This window comes from Sciurus carolinensis, chromosome 7, assembly GCF_902686445.1.
Source record: "Sciurus carolinensis chromosome 7, mSciCar1.2, whole genome shotgun sequence".
Taxonomy (NCBI): domain Eukaryota; kingdom Metazoa; phylum Chordata; class Mammalia; order Rodentia; family Sciuridae; genus Sciurus; species Sciurus carolinensis.
This window is the reverse complement of record NC_062219.1, coordinates 113,364,013-113,379,593: the sequence shown is the minus strand read 5'-3', so window position 1 is coordinate 113,379,593 and position 15,581 is coordinate 113,364,013. Positions and strand designations below refer to the sequence as shown.

The 15,581-nt window shown below is 45.5% G+C and overlaps 1 protein-coding gene across 17 annotated transcripts in view; it reads right to left on the bottom strand.

The window, feature by feature from the left end:
* Positions 1-15,581, bottom strand: part of Trerf1 (transcriptional regulating factor 1) — a 203,651-nt gene that overhangs the window by 113,523 nt on the left and 74,547 nt on the right. For 15 of the 17 annotated variants that reach the window (XM_047558824.1, XM_047558829.1, XM_047558825.1 and 12 more), the window contains one exon: positions 10,273-10,355. The exons of 1 other annotated variant lie outside the window; for it this stretch is intronic. The gene's annotated coding sequence lies outside the window, so the exon portion shown is untranslated. Of the gene's footprint in view, positions 1-10,120; positions 10,205-10,272; positions 10,356-15,581 lie in introns of those variants that run through there. One more of the 17 variants, XM_047558831.1, reaches the window with a different exon arrangement.

The following is a 15,581-nucleotide window of genomic DNA, read 5'->3' as shown; positions in this document are numbered from 1 at the left end:
TGCTATAAATGTGTAAGGAAAAAGTACAGAAGGATTTTTATCCAAGTGTTGATAGTAGTTATCTCTGGGGAGTGGAATTATAAGTGATTTTCATTTTCTTCTTTATACCTTTCTATATTTTATATGTTTTCAACTATCAACATGTATTACTTTTATTTTATATTTTATTACAAAAAATCAAACATATACAAAGGTAGCTAGAATATACATACCCATCGTCCAGCTTCAATTATCATACCTGACTGACCTTTTTCATCTTTATGCCCCACATCCCTGGACACATCCCTGGAATATTTTCACATAAATCCTGGATATCTCTCTCTCTCTCTCTCTCTCTCTCTCTCTCTCTCTCACACACACACACACACACACACACACACACACAACACAGACTTTTTATACTTAACATACTGGAACCCACCACCAGATTAATTTAATATAAGTATCTGATATTTCATTTATCCATAAATACTTCAATATGTATCTTTAGAACATAGCCATTATGGGCTGGGGTTGTGGTTCAGTGGTAGAGCACTTGCCTAGCATGTGCGAGGCACTGGGTTTGATCCTCAGCACCACATAATAATAAACATATACAATGAAAGATATTGTGTCCATCTACATCTACACTAAAAAATTTTTTTAAAAAGAACAGAACCAATATAACAAATGACACCTAGAAAATTAACACAATTTCTTGATATTACCAAATATCTAGTGTCCCAATTTCCCCAGTTACCTCAAAATGCATTCCAGTGGTGTCTTTTAACATAGTCCACTATCCCCCTGTATTTCCTCTAAACTGAACTTTAGTTCTAATGACTAGTTAACTTCAAGGTCTATTAATTTTCATAAGAGTATTTTGAATCAATTGTATTATTTTATGACCAGACTAAACAATAAAGCTTAAGAAAGAAAAGGAACCCACAGAAATGCCAGCCTAATTCATCCATTTTAGCAATTAATTAAATTCACTTCCAAAAGTTTTTGCTGAACACAGCCCTGGTCACTGCTTTCTCAAACATGCAAGATACTCAGAGATACTCAGTGACTATCTGTGTACTGATTTATTTTTCCAAACATTTTCCTGTTGCCTTTTTTTTTTTTTTTTTTTTTCAGTAGTGGGTACTGAACCCCAGGCCTCACACATGCTAGGCAAGCACCGTGCCCCTGAGCCACAGCCTTAGTCCTTTTGCCTTTTAACTCCATCTCCCTGTTGGCCTCGGTGGTGATGCACATCACCTCCGGGCACAGCATGCAATCCTTCCTTGTCATCCCTGATGGCAACTGTCTTCAAATTTCCTTTCTTTCATGGATGTAATGTAAATACATAATGGACAACTTGGGAGAAAAGGAAAGACTAAATCACTCACAACCTTACCCTCAGACACACCGTTAGGTGCACACAAAGCACTGTGATCTATGTCTTTCCATTCCTCCTTTACTGGAGGCACATGTTTTGTTCACAATCGTAAATCAGTGAAAATGAGTGTTAATATCCTTTTAGTTAACATTAAATACATTCAACAATATTTATAGAGAACTGGAGGATGTAGCTCAGAGGTAAAGCACCTGTCTAGTATGCATGAGGCCAGGGCAGCAAATAAATACATGTGTATGTGTGTGTGTGTGTGTGTGCGTGTGTGTGTGTGTGTGCAGAATACACAAAGGGTATGAAAAATAGCAGCAACACATACATGTGTAACCACAGCCCAGTTTTAGGAAGAGAACTTCGCCAATCCCCTGGGCGCCTTCTCCTCACGTGGAGGAGGGCTCTTTCGTCATCCTCTGCTCTCATCATTATTCTGCGTTTTTGCTGCATTCACTTGGTCTTCTTACAGGTATTGCACATGCACAAGGATGTCTAAATGCTTCACATGCACCTAAACTTAATGAAACTGAAATCACACTGTATGTACCCAGTAACTTGCTTTTTTTGTTTAATATTATATTCCTCCAATTCTTCCATGTTGTATGCAGCTAGCACTCATTCATCTTCAGAGCACAGCTATATAGCTATATTCCCTGGAAAACCTATACCATCATTTATACTGTAATTTCTGCAATAAAATTGTTTTGTAAATATCTTGCCACCATGCTACCTATCTTTAGAATAATTATTAATTATACTATTGTGCTGAGAGAAATGCTATTTTATTTTAGTTACTCAAATGTTGGGTGTGTAAGTGTGTTTGCTTTGAAAATAATGCATCAGAGAGGATATCTAAATTTGTTTGTTAAATATTCTGTATTATTTCCTTCATGGGGGATGGGAGAAGAAGATCCACAAAATGGCCTGACTGCATCCATATGTATGAATAAACAACACAGGTCTTTAATACATCATAAAACTGTTTTACAGTACTGCAATTATCACAGAATTGGAAATTATCATTAAAAAGTATTTTTGGCAAACATGTTCAAATGATACTTTTATGGCTATTTTAGTCTGTGTATCTCTTATTACCATTGAATTTGAACATTTTCCATGTATTTGCTTAGTGTTGTATTTAATTATCTAGTCAAGTGTTCTACCAAGGTTTTAGCACCTTTCTTTTTAATTTGAGCATTTCACATTATAAAGATATAAATTCTGTCATGTTACTTCTAATTTTTTTCCCAGTCTTTGTTTCCCTGTTGGCGTTTTTACATGAAGAAATCTTTCTTTTTCCTGCAAGCTGATTGACTGTTCTTTTCCTTTTTGAATGATTTCCTTTTGTTTCTAAGCAATATTCAATTCTATAGATTTCCTGTGCCTCTGCATTTTGCACTTCAATTGTTTTATCCATCTGTAATTCATTTTGGTGAAGCCAAAATGATTTTTTCCCAATTGCTAATGAGGCATCAGAATTATTTATTGAATAATATTCCCTTCCCCATTGATTTGCAATGACTGCTTTATGATTTATTAAATTACGTATGCAAGGGTCTATTTCCGAGCTCTCCTAGTTCACTTAGCTGCCTCCTCTCGCCAGCACCTCGGTGCTTTCATTACAAAGGCTTCATGGTGCATCTTAATACCCCATAGTCCTACGTGCCTTCCTATCCATTAGATCTAACTCCCTTCCCCCAAAACCATCTTCAGAACTCCCTTTGATGTTCTCACCTACTTATTTTTCCAAACAGACTTAGAACCATATTGTGAAATTTAAAATATCCTGATGGTACTTTCAGAGGAATAGCATTAGGCTCACAAACTAATTACTGAAAAATCCAAATACTTAATTTTCATCTTGTCAACTAGAAATAGCATTTTCAGTTAAGCTCTTTAAGTCTTCTTGGGCTACAATTAAGCAATCTGTTCTAATGACAACGATCACTGTCTTTACAGTGTGTATCCCCCATGACTTCTTTTATTGGCTAAACCTCAAAGAAAAATGCCTGACTCGGACAGAACTTTCCTATGTTCATCTATGAACACATGACCAGTGTCACTCCACATCATGTACAATTATAAGAATGGGAAGTTATACCCCATGTATGTATGATATGTCAAAATACACTTTACTGTCATGTGTATCTGAAAAGAACAAAAATAAACTACCTAATTAAATGAAAAGAAACAATGCTTTTAGGTTTAGTTTTGTTTTGATCTCACTGGAATCTCTAGTATTTCCCCTCTACTGTATCAATTTTATCTTCCTTATTATGTTAAGGAATGGTCATTTTATATATTTTTCAGTAGCTCATAAAAAATCAGAAGCTGAATTCACTGAATGCACTTTTGGAGGTAATGAGATCATTACATGTTTTTACTTAACCAATTTATGTAAATCCTCTGACTATATATGTATATGAAGCCACCACTCCTGCATGCCAGGAATATAATCTATTTGGTTATGGTGGAACATTCACATACTGTCTTGTTGAAATCTACTTGCTAGAATTTTATCTCCAATTTTTAAATTCCTAAGCGAGATTGGTATACAGCCTCCCTTTGGGGACTCGCCAGCTTTGATATCAGGGTCATGTTTGCTTGAAAGAACGATCTGGAAGTTTTCCATCTTTTTTTCTAAATCTTAGAACAGTTTATATAACACAGGAATTATCTGTTCCTTGAAAGCTTAAAGGATTTTCAAAAGCCTTTTCATGTTGTAAAGTATTCCACCCAGCACAGGGGTGTGCACAGTAGTGTGTGGACACTACTATGTGTTTGTACACTTTTAGCATGACATGCGAGATACTGATCTCTAATGGAATAGCTTTGTTTTAATCAATGTCTTTCTTTCTCCCCATGAAAAGGGAGTAAATGCCCAGGAGGATTAAGAAGAGACCATTTTCCCAGGCTTTGGTTCCAAAAGTCTTTTTAGAGGCATAGAAAGAAGGCAATAGAAGGTGGTCAGGGAATTCTAAATGTGTCACCACCCAAATTTCATTGAGGCCAATCAAGTTTGGTAACCACACCGTTAGCTCTGGCATATGGAAACAGGAGACCCAGGATCTGGAGAAACAAGGAGATCATCTGCTAGCCGTAGATTACCCCTAGATCTGTGTAAAGGTCTTCTAACTTTCCTCTCACTGGTGTTTCCCTTCTGTAGGATAGTTCTTTTCCACAGCAATAAAAGTTTGTCCCTTTAAGCCTTTCTCTACTATAGTTCTACTATACTAGCACTTCAAGGGGACTACAAATAAAAATTTAGAGTTGTTCATGGACTAAGTATTTATGTCCCCCACAAATCCCTATGCCAAAGCTCTAACCTCCAACAGGATGGCATTAGGAGGAAGGGCCTCTGGGAGGTAATTAGGTTTAGGTGACATCATAAGGGTGGAGCCCCCACAATGGGATTAATGCGCAGAGCTCCTTCTCTCCACAAGTGCCCAAGGAAGAGGTCAGGTAAACACACAGCAAAATGGCGGCCACCCACAAGCCAAGAGAAGAGGCCTCAGAAAGAAATCTACCTTGCAGAGCACGTCAATCTTACTTCCCAGTCACCTGAAGTGTAAGAAATAAATTTCTATTGTTTAAGCCTTCCAGATTGTGGTATTCTGCTACTGCAGTCCAAACTGACTGAGACAAGAATGTTCTGGAAATGTCTATCAAGAGCAGAGCTGGAGTTCTGCAGATCTCACAGTTTGCTGTAGAGTGAGTTACACCTTAGAAAGCAAGGAGTAAGAAGTCTAGCAAATTATGATTATCTGCTAGAACATGCAAGAAGCAGGCCACGAGCAGGCATGAGGATACAAGCAGGACTCCATGACACCATGGCCGAGGACACAGTTAACAGGGCAATAACTAAGCTGTGAGTGTGTCACAGATGGTCTCCTTTTTCCTGAGAAGACACCCCCAACTTCATGTCCTTGTTCCCAGAGGAACCATGAAACATTAGCAATCAATGAGACATTAGAATTATCACACCTGTTGCCAGTCAAGGTAATCAGGAGCTCAAAACCCACCCCAGCTCCAGGATTCCACGATCCCACTGGGGATTTCACATGGACCTGCAAGCAGTCTTTCTCTCCCCATCAGCAAGGACAGAGGGTTGCTTCCACACCAGTCACAGACTGACACCGAAGCTTCACTCTTGGTTAGAAGGATAAACGTGTTTGTGGCGAAGCTAGGCAGGCATGCTATCAAATCAGAACGAGTAATGTTCATTACCATTCAGGATTCATCGGTGGTTGTTGTATGCTTGGGGATTTTTAATGACTCCAAAAGGCATCTTTGAAAGTCATAAAGCTCCATTATGAAGCTTCTGCTACAACTACTAACACCAGCCACTGACTGATGGGCACAAGGCTTCTCTTAGGAGCGTCCCTTCCTCTTCTGGGCTCCGGAGACCAAAGCAAGTTTTCTATGTGTATGGAGGCAGGTGCACTTTCTCACCCACAGAAGCACACCATACCACTAAAGGCCAAATCAAATCGAAAGGAATTGTGGAAAAGGAAAAAAAAAATTGATACAACTTTTAATTTGAGCTATTTAGGTATTGCACGATTTTCTTCCTTCCTGCTATAAGAAAATTAACAAGTCTAAGTTAATAACTGGAGAGTGAACGGTCAAATGAATTGGACTTGTCAAGACTAGTTGTTAAAGTGAATTTTCTCCCAACTTTAACCTTTAAATCCAATCGAGACATGACTCTGGAGAACTCCTAGGCTTTATGTGCAGCTTCAAGAAGTACTATTTTTCCCCCTAGAGTTGCGTGACACATAGAATAACTCCCCTTCTCCAGATGGTTCCCCAACATTGCCTACAGGCAGATACAGGACAGTGCCCATTCCTGATGCAGTTTTCAGAGAAGTAAGAAGAGTGAAGTGAATTTTTCTTAAAGTTGAGAGTTATCGATTCAAAGATTCTTAGTTTGTTCTTAGATTATCTCCTTCCTATTATTTTGGCCTTAAGATAATTTTTTTTTTTAATAAAATGTCGGTGATGGATGTTAAGATTTTAAAAATGTTCTACCTTTACAAAAGAACAACCAACCAACAACCAAAACTGGTGGCCCCTGGGACAATCCCCCAAATCTTTTTTTTTTTTTTTTTTTTTTGGTACTAGGGATTGAACCCAGGGGTGCTCAACCACGGAGCCACAGCCCCAGCCCTTTTTTGTATTTATTAGAGACAGGGTCTCACTGAGTTGCTAAGTGCCTCACTAAGTAGTTGAGGCTGGCTTTGAACTCGCCATCCTCCTGCCCAAGCCACTGGGATTACAGGTGTGGGCCACTGCACTGACTTTTGGTGCTTTCTTGGTTCAGGCAATCTATATTTGAGAACCAGTTGTCCACAGCACCTTTCGAGTCAAGGAATTAAGGGTCAATCAGTTCTCATCTACACAGCATAAAGATGACCAGCGTGGACAGCAACAAACAACCTACAAAAAATTTAAGTCTGATTCGAGACCTTCAAGGAGTGGGGCATGGAAACACACGGTCTATAGGGTTCATGGTCACTCTGGAGCATCCTCCTCTCGCGATACCCCTGGGTCCCATCCCTCCCTTCACTTTCAGAGTGACCTCCTTCTGGTTTTGGAACTGAACTGGTAGAAGTTTTGAAGCCCTCTGCCTACCTCTGTGTCCCCCACCAGCAATCTGGGAACCCCAACTCAAGACACTCAACCCTCCTGAGATTCTTGAGAGGTGAACCCTAAGGCGCCAAACGCTTCAGAGAATGATTCCCAGCGTCCTTCGTGTGGCTGGAACACCACTGAAATCCATGCTCAGTGCTAGCTTCTTTATTGATGCTACTGAGGTGTCTCACCCGCTCCAGATCATCCCCAAATCCAACCACCTGGGAGAGCCTGACCGCACGACTGGCATGGAAAACCAACAGCCAGGGAGGGTCACTCATCTCTCTGGAGACACAAAACCGAACAGAGGGAGACAATGAGCTGGGACAGGTCATGTCAGGCCACTAACTATTTGAAGGATTTTTCAGCTAAGAACAGATTAGCAGGTTGCCATGAAGTTTAAAAAAACCTATTTTCCAGGGATTGTACCTACTTATAACTTAACTGTAGGCTATTAAACTTTTCTTTATTGATGTTTTCCCCAAAATGGATTCTAACAACAACAACAACAACAAAACCACTAAAATATTCACAAATACTGACTGTTTTAATACATTTATTTACCTCATCCCTAACAGAGCTAATCAGAGGCTGATAATATATTTGTTTGTGAAGAGAGTTAATTTCCTAGATAAAATGTGCACATAAACACATAAAGTTGACAATATTTTGAGATATATTATGCTAATAAAGGTAACGTTTATTGGGCCAGCCACCAGGCTAAACACTTTATGGGATTACCTCACTTAATCCTTGAAGCCAACCTATAAAGTAGGTGCTATTCTTATTCCCATTTTATAGATGTGGTTATAAATGAGGGACCTCATTACTGTCATTTAATCTCCACCAACCCAGAATTTGAGTTCAATGGCTATAAAAAGGTTGAATAAGCAAATTAGAAATGAAAGAGGATTGCAAAAGGCCTGGTTAACCTATAAGAAGATTCTGCATCTTAAGACATCCTGAAAATCAGATGCTAATTGCTCCCAACTGGAAATGTTTGGGAAGATTCTTGCCCAAAACTATACTATATGAAAACATTTTAAAATTCAGACTTTGGCTAGTTAAGAGTGTGTTTCCTCTCAGTATTACCTCCAATAATGAGTCCAAATTAGTAAGGTTTTACCCAATTTCTATAGATGCTAGAGTATAAAGGATGTCAGTGGCTATTCCCAGTATTCATTTCCCTTTTCCCCTGACAGCCCCCAGAGCTGTCCATACCCTCTCTTCCCCACAGCCCAGGCAGAAGCCACCTTGGGCATGAACTGACCCAGGGAAAGCAAGTAAAGAGATGGAAGAAACTGTTGAGCTGCTGGTTCACACTATCCCTGCATTCCACCCTATCGCCGCTCATAGCATGTACCTGAGGGAGTTAATCCCCCTTGATGCCAGAAATCCTTTGGGTTTGACTTTCTGGCATTCAAACCGATAAATGGGAAACAAGAGAGCTTCTATGGTCTGAATGTGTGTCTCTCCCAAAATGCATGTGTTGAAATCCAACTCCCAAGGTGACGGTATTAGGGGTGGGGTCTTTGGGAGGTGATTACTAGGAGGTAGTGATAGTGCCCATATTAAACAGGCCTGAGAGAGGTCCCTGGCCTCTTTCCCCAGGTGAGGGCTCAGGAAGAAGCTAGCAGTGTACAACCTGAAAGAGGACCCTCGCAGGACCTGAGCGCACTAACACCCTCCTCTCAGACTTCCAGATTCTGGAATTGCCAGAAAAGCAGTTCTGCAACTGTAAGCCCATCTCCCCAATTCTTTTAGGACAGCCAGAGGTGACTGACACGAGGGCTAACCCACAGTCTTTCCCTGGCACTTGCTCAGATTTTGTTTTCTACTGTTTCTCAACAGTTTCAAAGGTTCTGTATTGTTTTTCCTGAAAAAACATATAAAGCTTTCAGGAACCACTTCAGTGAATTAATGAGTGGCCTCAGGCAAGTCATTTGACTTCCCTGGGTCTTTGCTATGGAAAGGAGGAGGACTTCTGTGGCTCCCTCCATGCCTCTCGGCCCACAGCTCAGTTTGGCTGCCCTCCTCAAGCAAAATTTCACTCAAATACAAAACCCATCCCCTGGTCCTGTTTGGCGGTTTCCATCTGCTCTGTAGGTCCACGGCCACCTTGTTCCCTCAGCTTCCACCCAAAGGCTCTGGTCTGGGTGGTCAGCATGGATCAAGCTTCCTTGCCTTCGGACTCTGGCTAATGGCAGCCTCCTGAGAAGCATCATCCTTGGGAGATGGGCGAGGACAGAGGGGAGCCCAGTGCAGATGTTCATGCTTTGGGCTCTTTCCCGGCCACGTGGCTGCGGCTTGACTGCTGCCCCCTACCCGGCTTTCTGGCCTCTTTGCCAGTCCTCTTCCTATCAGGCCTAGCCCCTGCCACCGCTAGCCCCAGGATACCTCCCTCATGGTTTCTCTTACCCCTGCCTCCACCCTCACAAAGAACCCCTCAGGAGACGCATCCATTATCCCATCCGAGTGAACTGCTTGCTGAGTGAACTGCTTGCTTCCCGCTGAAACTCCAGGACATAACGGCTTTAAAATTAAATGAAAATCAGGCACAATAAAAAACCAAACCAACTCCAAGTCTCACATAAAAGGAATGGAAAAGGTGGCGTATACCAAGAGAACAAGATGGTGCACGCTGAGATAATCAAACCAGGCCCCACCTCCCCACTGTCACTGACCAGAGTTTCTAACTCAAATTAAAATTCTGTTCACATACAGACCTATTGACCCTTCTGAGAGCTTTTCTGTGGGACCTGGCAGAGGAAACACAGCTGTGTGTCCATTTTCTAGAGGGATAAACTGAGAGTGGAAGAGATCACAGGACCAGCGCTGGCAAACACACTAGAGATGCCCCAGGGCTGGCTAAGGCTCCTTGGTGCAGAAATCTGCCTTCGGCAGGCTCTGAGGAATCTCTCACAGCGGCCTATACCACAATGCTCCAGAGGTGCATACCAGCCATTTTCGATTCCTTCTGAACTCTCCTGGGGCTCCATTCACAAACATCCTTTGGATTCTTAACTATTTACAACACCTCTGCAGAGACACAAGACCAGATGCCCTCAGTCCCACTCCAGACAATACTGAAAACCAACACGTGACTCCACTGACCATTTTCCAGGGAAGGTCTGCCAGAAGCCTCTGGGGGTCCGGGCCCAGAGCAGCCCTCCGCCCTTCTGGGGCATTCTTCCACACCACAGGGAAGGATCTTATGACCTCTCTGTCACAGAATCTTCTCACACCAAGACTCCCAGAGAAGCTACCTGTTTGAGGAGTAAGAGGGTCACTCCTTCAGAGTCGTCCTGCTTCAGCGTCTTCCTCCTTCAGCATCCTCCAGAGCCAGGGCCTGTAAGGAGTGACCCAAAGAGCACATTCAGGATATTTGGCTTCAACATGGGAACAGTCAGTGACAATCAGGGAGAGGTTGGAGGAGTGATCAGGGACAGAAGCCTAAAGAACTCCACCATGGATGGGCTGACCCAGGAGGACCCAGCAAGGGCTGCTGAGGAAGGTCCCTGAGGGAGGAGAGGATTTAGGAGAGAAAGACGTCCACCTCCATTCTTCTGGCTACTCAGGCCCTAAACCAAGTCATCATGGCTCCCTCTTTCCCTCAGACCCCAGGTCTAAACCACCAGCAAATGATGTCAGCTCTAGCTGCAAAATACTTTCATCATTTCTCACCACCTCCGCCATTACCATGTTGGTCCAAGCCTCCCTGAACCTCGCTCACTGCTTGTTCACCTTCCAAACTCACTTTCCATCACCTACGGATTATGAGTTGAATTCTGTTATGAGGTGAACTGTGTTCCCCAGAGCTCCTGTACTGAAACCCTAACCCCTAGTATCTCAGAATGGGTCATATTTGGAAACAGGGTCAATGCAGATATAATTATGTAAGATGAGGTCGTGCTGATGTAGGATGGGGGGGGGGTCCCTAATCCAATATGACTGGTGTCCTTATAAAAAGAGGAAAGTTGGACACAGAAACATACAAAGGGAGAAGATCATGAGAAGACTGGAGTTATTCAGCCACAAGTCAAGGAATTTCCAGAAGCTGGAGAGGGGCCTGGAACTGATCCTTCCCTCAAGTCCTCAAAGGAAGCATGGCCCTGCTGACATTGTGATCTTGGGATCCCAGCCTCCAGAATTGTGAGACAATGGAGTACTATTATTAAGGTCACCCAGTGCAGGGAATTTTGTTTTGGCAGTCTGAGTGAACTTATACACACCATGCTCCCCAGAGCAGCCTAAGTGGTCATTTAAAAATTACTCCTCTGCTCAAAACACTCCTACAGTATTTCACCTCCTTCAGAGTAAAACAAAGTCCTTGAAATGACCTACAAAGTCCCACATAAGCTGCTGCTCTCTTCCCTGCCCTCTCCTCCTCCTCCTCTCAATTCCACTTCCTTCAGCTACAATGGCTTCCTCACACATCCCAAGCAGGCTCCTGCCTCAGGCCCTTTGCACTTGCTCTCCCCTCTGCATGGAGTTCTCTTCCCCAGGGAATCCTTTACTTCCTTCAGGGAGGCCCACTCCACCCCAGCACATTTCTATCCACCTTCCCTATTGTATATTTCTTTGTATCCCTTGTCACCACCTGGCATTTATTTACTCTCTTCCTTCATACTATAGACTCTGTGAGCTATACCATGGTATTGTGGTTACACCCCAGAGCCTGACACACAGTAGGTGCTGACCTATTTACATCAAAGACACCAAGAGAAAAGAGGACCACACAAGGAGGAAGTTGTCCTCAGTGTCAAAAGTAGCAAAGTCCAGAGAGATAAGGGCTGAAGTGTCCCTCGGGTGTGGCCACATGGAGGCCCCAGGCCCCTTAGGTGGGGCAGTCCCTGTGGACCGCGGGAGCCCTCTGCTGCAAAACCCACTGAGTCCCTGCGCTGGGCCAGGCACACCCCCACAGCAGAAGCCAGCCTGAGTGGGCCAGGCGAGTGACGGGGCAAAGGGGCAGGCAGATTCCTTCCAGAAATCTGTCCTTCTGTGAGGAGAGGAAACACAGGATGAAGGCCAGAGTTAAGAGGACCAGAAGTGGGCAGGGTCCCAGGTCCACGGGAGGTGAAATGACCATGTAGAGGAGGGCCCTGGTCAGGGGAAGGATGCCTCTTGCCTGAGTGGAAGGAAAGCAGGCTGGGTGAGCCTGGGCGCAGACGGAGGTGCAGGGCAGGAGGCGGCACCTGGGCGGGCTCTCTGGTGAGGCGAGGCTGCCTCCTAATGGAGGCGGGGTGGCCAGGGAGAGGGAGCCTCAGAGGTGCAGCGACTCGGGCAGCCACTGTGGGGTTGTGAGGCCCAATATTTTATTTAGAGACAGGGTCTCACTAAGTTGCTTAGGGCCTTGCTAAGTTGCTGAGGCTGGCTTTGAACCCACAATCCTCCTGCCTCAGCAACTGGAGTCTAGGAGGAGAGTGTTCCTAAAACTGAATCGGAGGGCCCGGAAAGCTCCGTCTCCGCCTGGGCAGCCATCCTTATTCCCAGGGTACCCAGATGCAAAGCCCTGTGCGCCTCTAACTCCTCCCGGTCAATCACGAACACACCTCTTACACATGAGAGGACTCCCACACAGAGCTGGGTGTTACAGCTGAAAAGCCCCAACAACAGTTCTGCCCAGTGTGTCAAAGAGATGAACCGGCTCAGAGGCACACAGGTAGCAAGGGACACACTGGGACGCAGACTCCCATTCCTCTGTACGGAATCGCCACCAGGCCACATCCTCAACACCTCCTGCTTCCAGTTCAACGGGAGAAACACCTCGAACCTGCTCCCACGTCTCCTTCACGGGCCACACATCCTGATGGATCTTTCTGTGACTCTGTCTTGCCCAGTCCCCAGCCTACTTGTCCCATTTTGGTGGCTCCCAAATACGGGAACATTCAAACCCCACAGGCAACCTGGGATCCTCTGAAATGACACACATGACCTTCAACCTGTCTCCCACCGCCCTCTGCCCCTCCTCCCACCCCTCATCCTCTCCCCTGCCATGCGCAGTTCCAACTCCAACGCTGAGCACGCTGCTCACCCTACGGCCCCACCCTTCTCACCACCTGGCTCCTGGCCCTCTCTTGAGGCCAACTGAGCCGGAACCCCAATTCACCAGGCGCTGAGCCCCCTTTCTCTTGGCAAGTGTTCTACCTGCCCGTGTAGACTGTGAACCCCTCAAGGGTAAGTAATGGCTGTGTGAAAAACTCTTGCAACTGCCCAATGCCCAACACACGATTCGAAAGGTAAATATTACCTGATCCTCAGAACATGGTTCTGACGCCCAGGTGACAATTCAGAGGGCTTTCAGAAAACACAGGAGCACTGGGATGGCTGAGGGAAGAACACTGTTTTGTTTTGTTGGTACCAGGGATTAAACCCAGGGGTCCTTATCCATTGAGCCACATCCCCACTCCCTTTTTAAATATTTTATTTAGAGACAGGGTCTCACTAAGTTGCTTAGGGCCTTGCTAAATTGCTGAGGCTGGCTTTGAACCTGCAATCCTCCTGGCCTCAGCCTCCAGAGCCGCCGGGATTACAGGCGTGCACCACTGTGCCCAGCAACACTGGCCTTCTTGAGGTTTGGGGGGGCACGCCTATTCTGCATTTGCAGGAGGCAAAGGGGTCTGGCACCTTCTAAGAACTACCCTGCTGAGGAGGACAGCTGGAGTTGGCCCCCCTCCTGGTCCTGCACCCGCCCATGACAAAGGGGTCCTCGCCACCCTTTCACAAGCACTCACAGTCTGTCTTCTTCAGGGGAAGAGCTGGCCAGTGAGCAATGTGGCTGAGTGGAGCAGCTCACAATGACCAGAAGAGTCAGGGCTACGTGCCCAGAAGGAGGAAAAAGAAGACTCCGATTCTGGGAAATCAGGTTTGTTGAACTCCACCTCGGTCATCACGGACCATCACCCAACAATGCTAGGATTCCCAGAGACACAGGAGAAGGCTGAATGTGGGAGGTGGAAGTCAGCAGGGCACTCAAGGATCAAATCCGCCCCCCAAAGAGAGAGGGGGTGGTCCTGAATAACAGGCTCTGGGAGGAACTGTGGCGGTCAAGGCCCTGCCTGCCGAGATCTACCAAAGGGGCAGTGCGTGCCTCAGAACTTCGTTGAAGTAAAGGAGCTCTGGAGTCAAGCCTCGGAGCAAATCCTGACCTTGCCACCCAGCAGCTGTGGAGCCTTGGGCTGGTCACTCAACTTCTCTGAGCCTCATTCATTCTACATAAATGACTGTGTCCTCTGAGAAAACAAGAAGTGAATAAAAACACCCAGCACAGTGCTTGGCATTATATAAGGGCCCTCCTTTCCTTTTTTTTTTTTTTTTTTTTTTTTGGTACTGGAGATTGAACCCAGGGGTACTTAACCACTGAACCCATAGGAGCCCTCTTAATGCTCCCCTCCCTCCTTCAAGCCTTCAGACCTCAGGGCTGTCCCAGCACAAGACCAGAAGCAATAGAACGTTCCCCAGCGAGAAGGTTTGCAAAGAGAGGTGACAAAAGTCACCAAGGGAACCACCAGGCCATCCTACGGCTGGTACGAGAGAAGTGCTGGATCTCCGTCAATGCCTGTGTTTCAAAACACACGACGCTCCGGGCCTCAGATCATACCCAAACAGGAAGTTTATGACAAACTCAGAAAACACGCACACGCAGCTGCAGGAGTCTGCACACCACTAGGAAAGACACCATCCAGTCCTCTAGGAGGGCTCGGCGTGGACCAGAGCAGCACCCTGAGCATGTCCGACCACCCTGCTGGTCCCAAGTGTCAGGATGCACCCCTGCCCCAGGCGCCAGGCTCTGAGCTCCACTGTGTGGAGTTGCTCTGGTTTGCCCAAGTCAGGATCCGTCCCCTCGGTCCTCCTCTCAGGCGTCAAGGACAGAGGGTGCTCTGACCCTCTCTCGGCGGCTCGGAGGCTTAGGTATGTGGGATGATTTTTCAGCTGGGAGATCTCAGCACAGAAAGAGGAAGTGACATGCGGCGGTCCCACAGGGCTCTGGCCTGCATCTCCCTCTGGCTACCCCGTCAGGGCACATTTCTTTGGGTCCCTCAGTGCTCCTTAGGAGACCTCAGGCTGCCATGTTCTTCTCTTATGAAATCCCACCTGGCAATAACAAGCTCGCGTGAATGTCCGTGCCAGTGTGAGGCTCTGAACTCCAGTAACTGTTTGGAAGTGCAGACAACAAAGGAGGAAAAGCCAGAGGGGCTTCTTCCCCACGGCTCACCATCTCCCAAGCCCCTGTGGACTGAGTCTGCTTCTAGAAAACCTGCAGGGTGCATGTGCACCAGTAAATACTTGGTCACTAATAAGTAACATCAATCCCATTCCTACCACCTCCCCCAATCTCGGCAAGGTCACGTCCCCCTTGTTTTTGGTTCACTTTCACCAAGGCCAGAGCCCAGGTCCCACCCCTCCTGCACAGGTGGCCCCATTGTAAACCTGGTCACCTGACCGCCGGCTCCACAGCTGCCCCCACTCAGCACCTCCCGCAGTGGTTTCCCCACTCCCTCCCCAAATTAGGTTCCTTTTTAAAAAAGTGACTCATTTAGGAAGAGACAAAACCAAAACTTCAATGATAAAGATA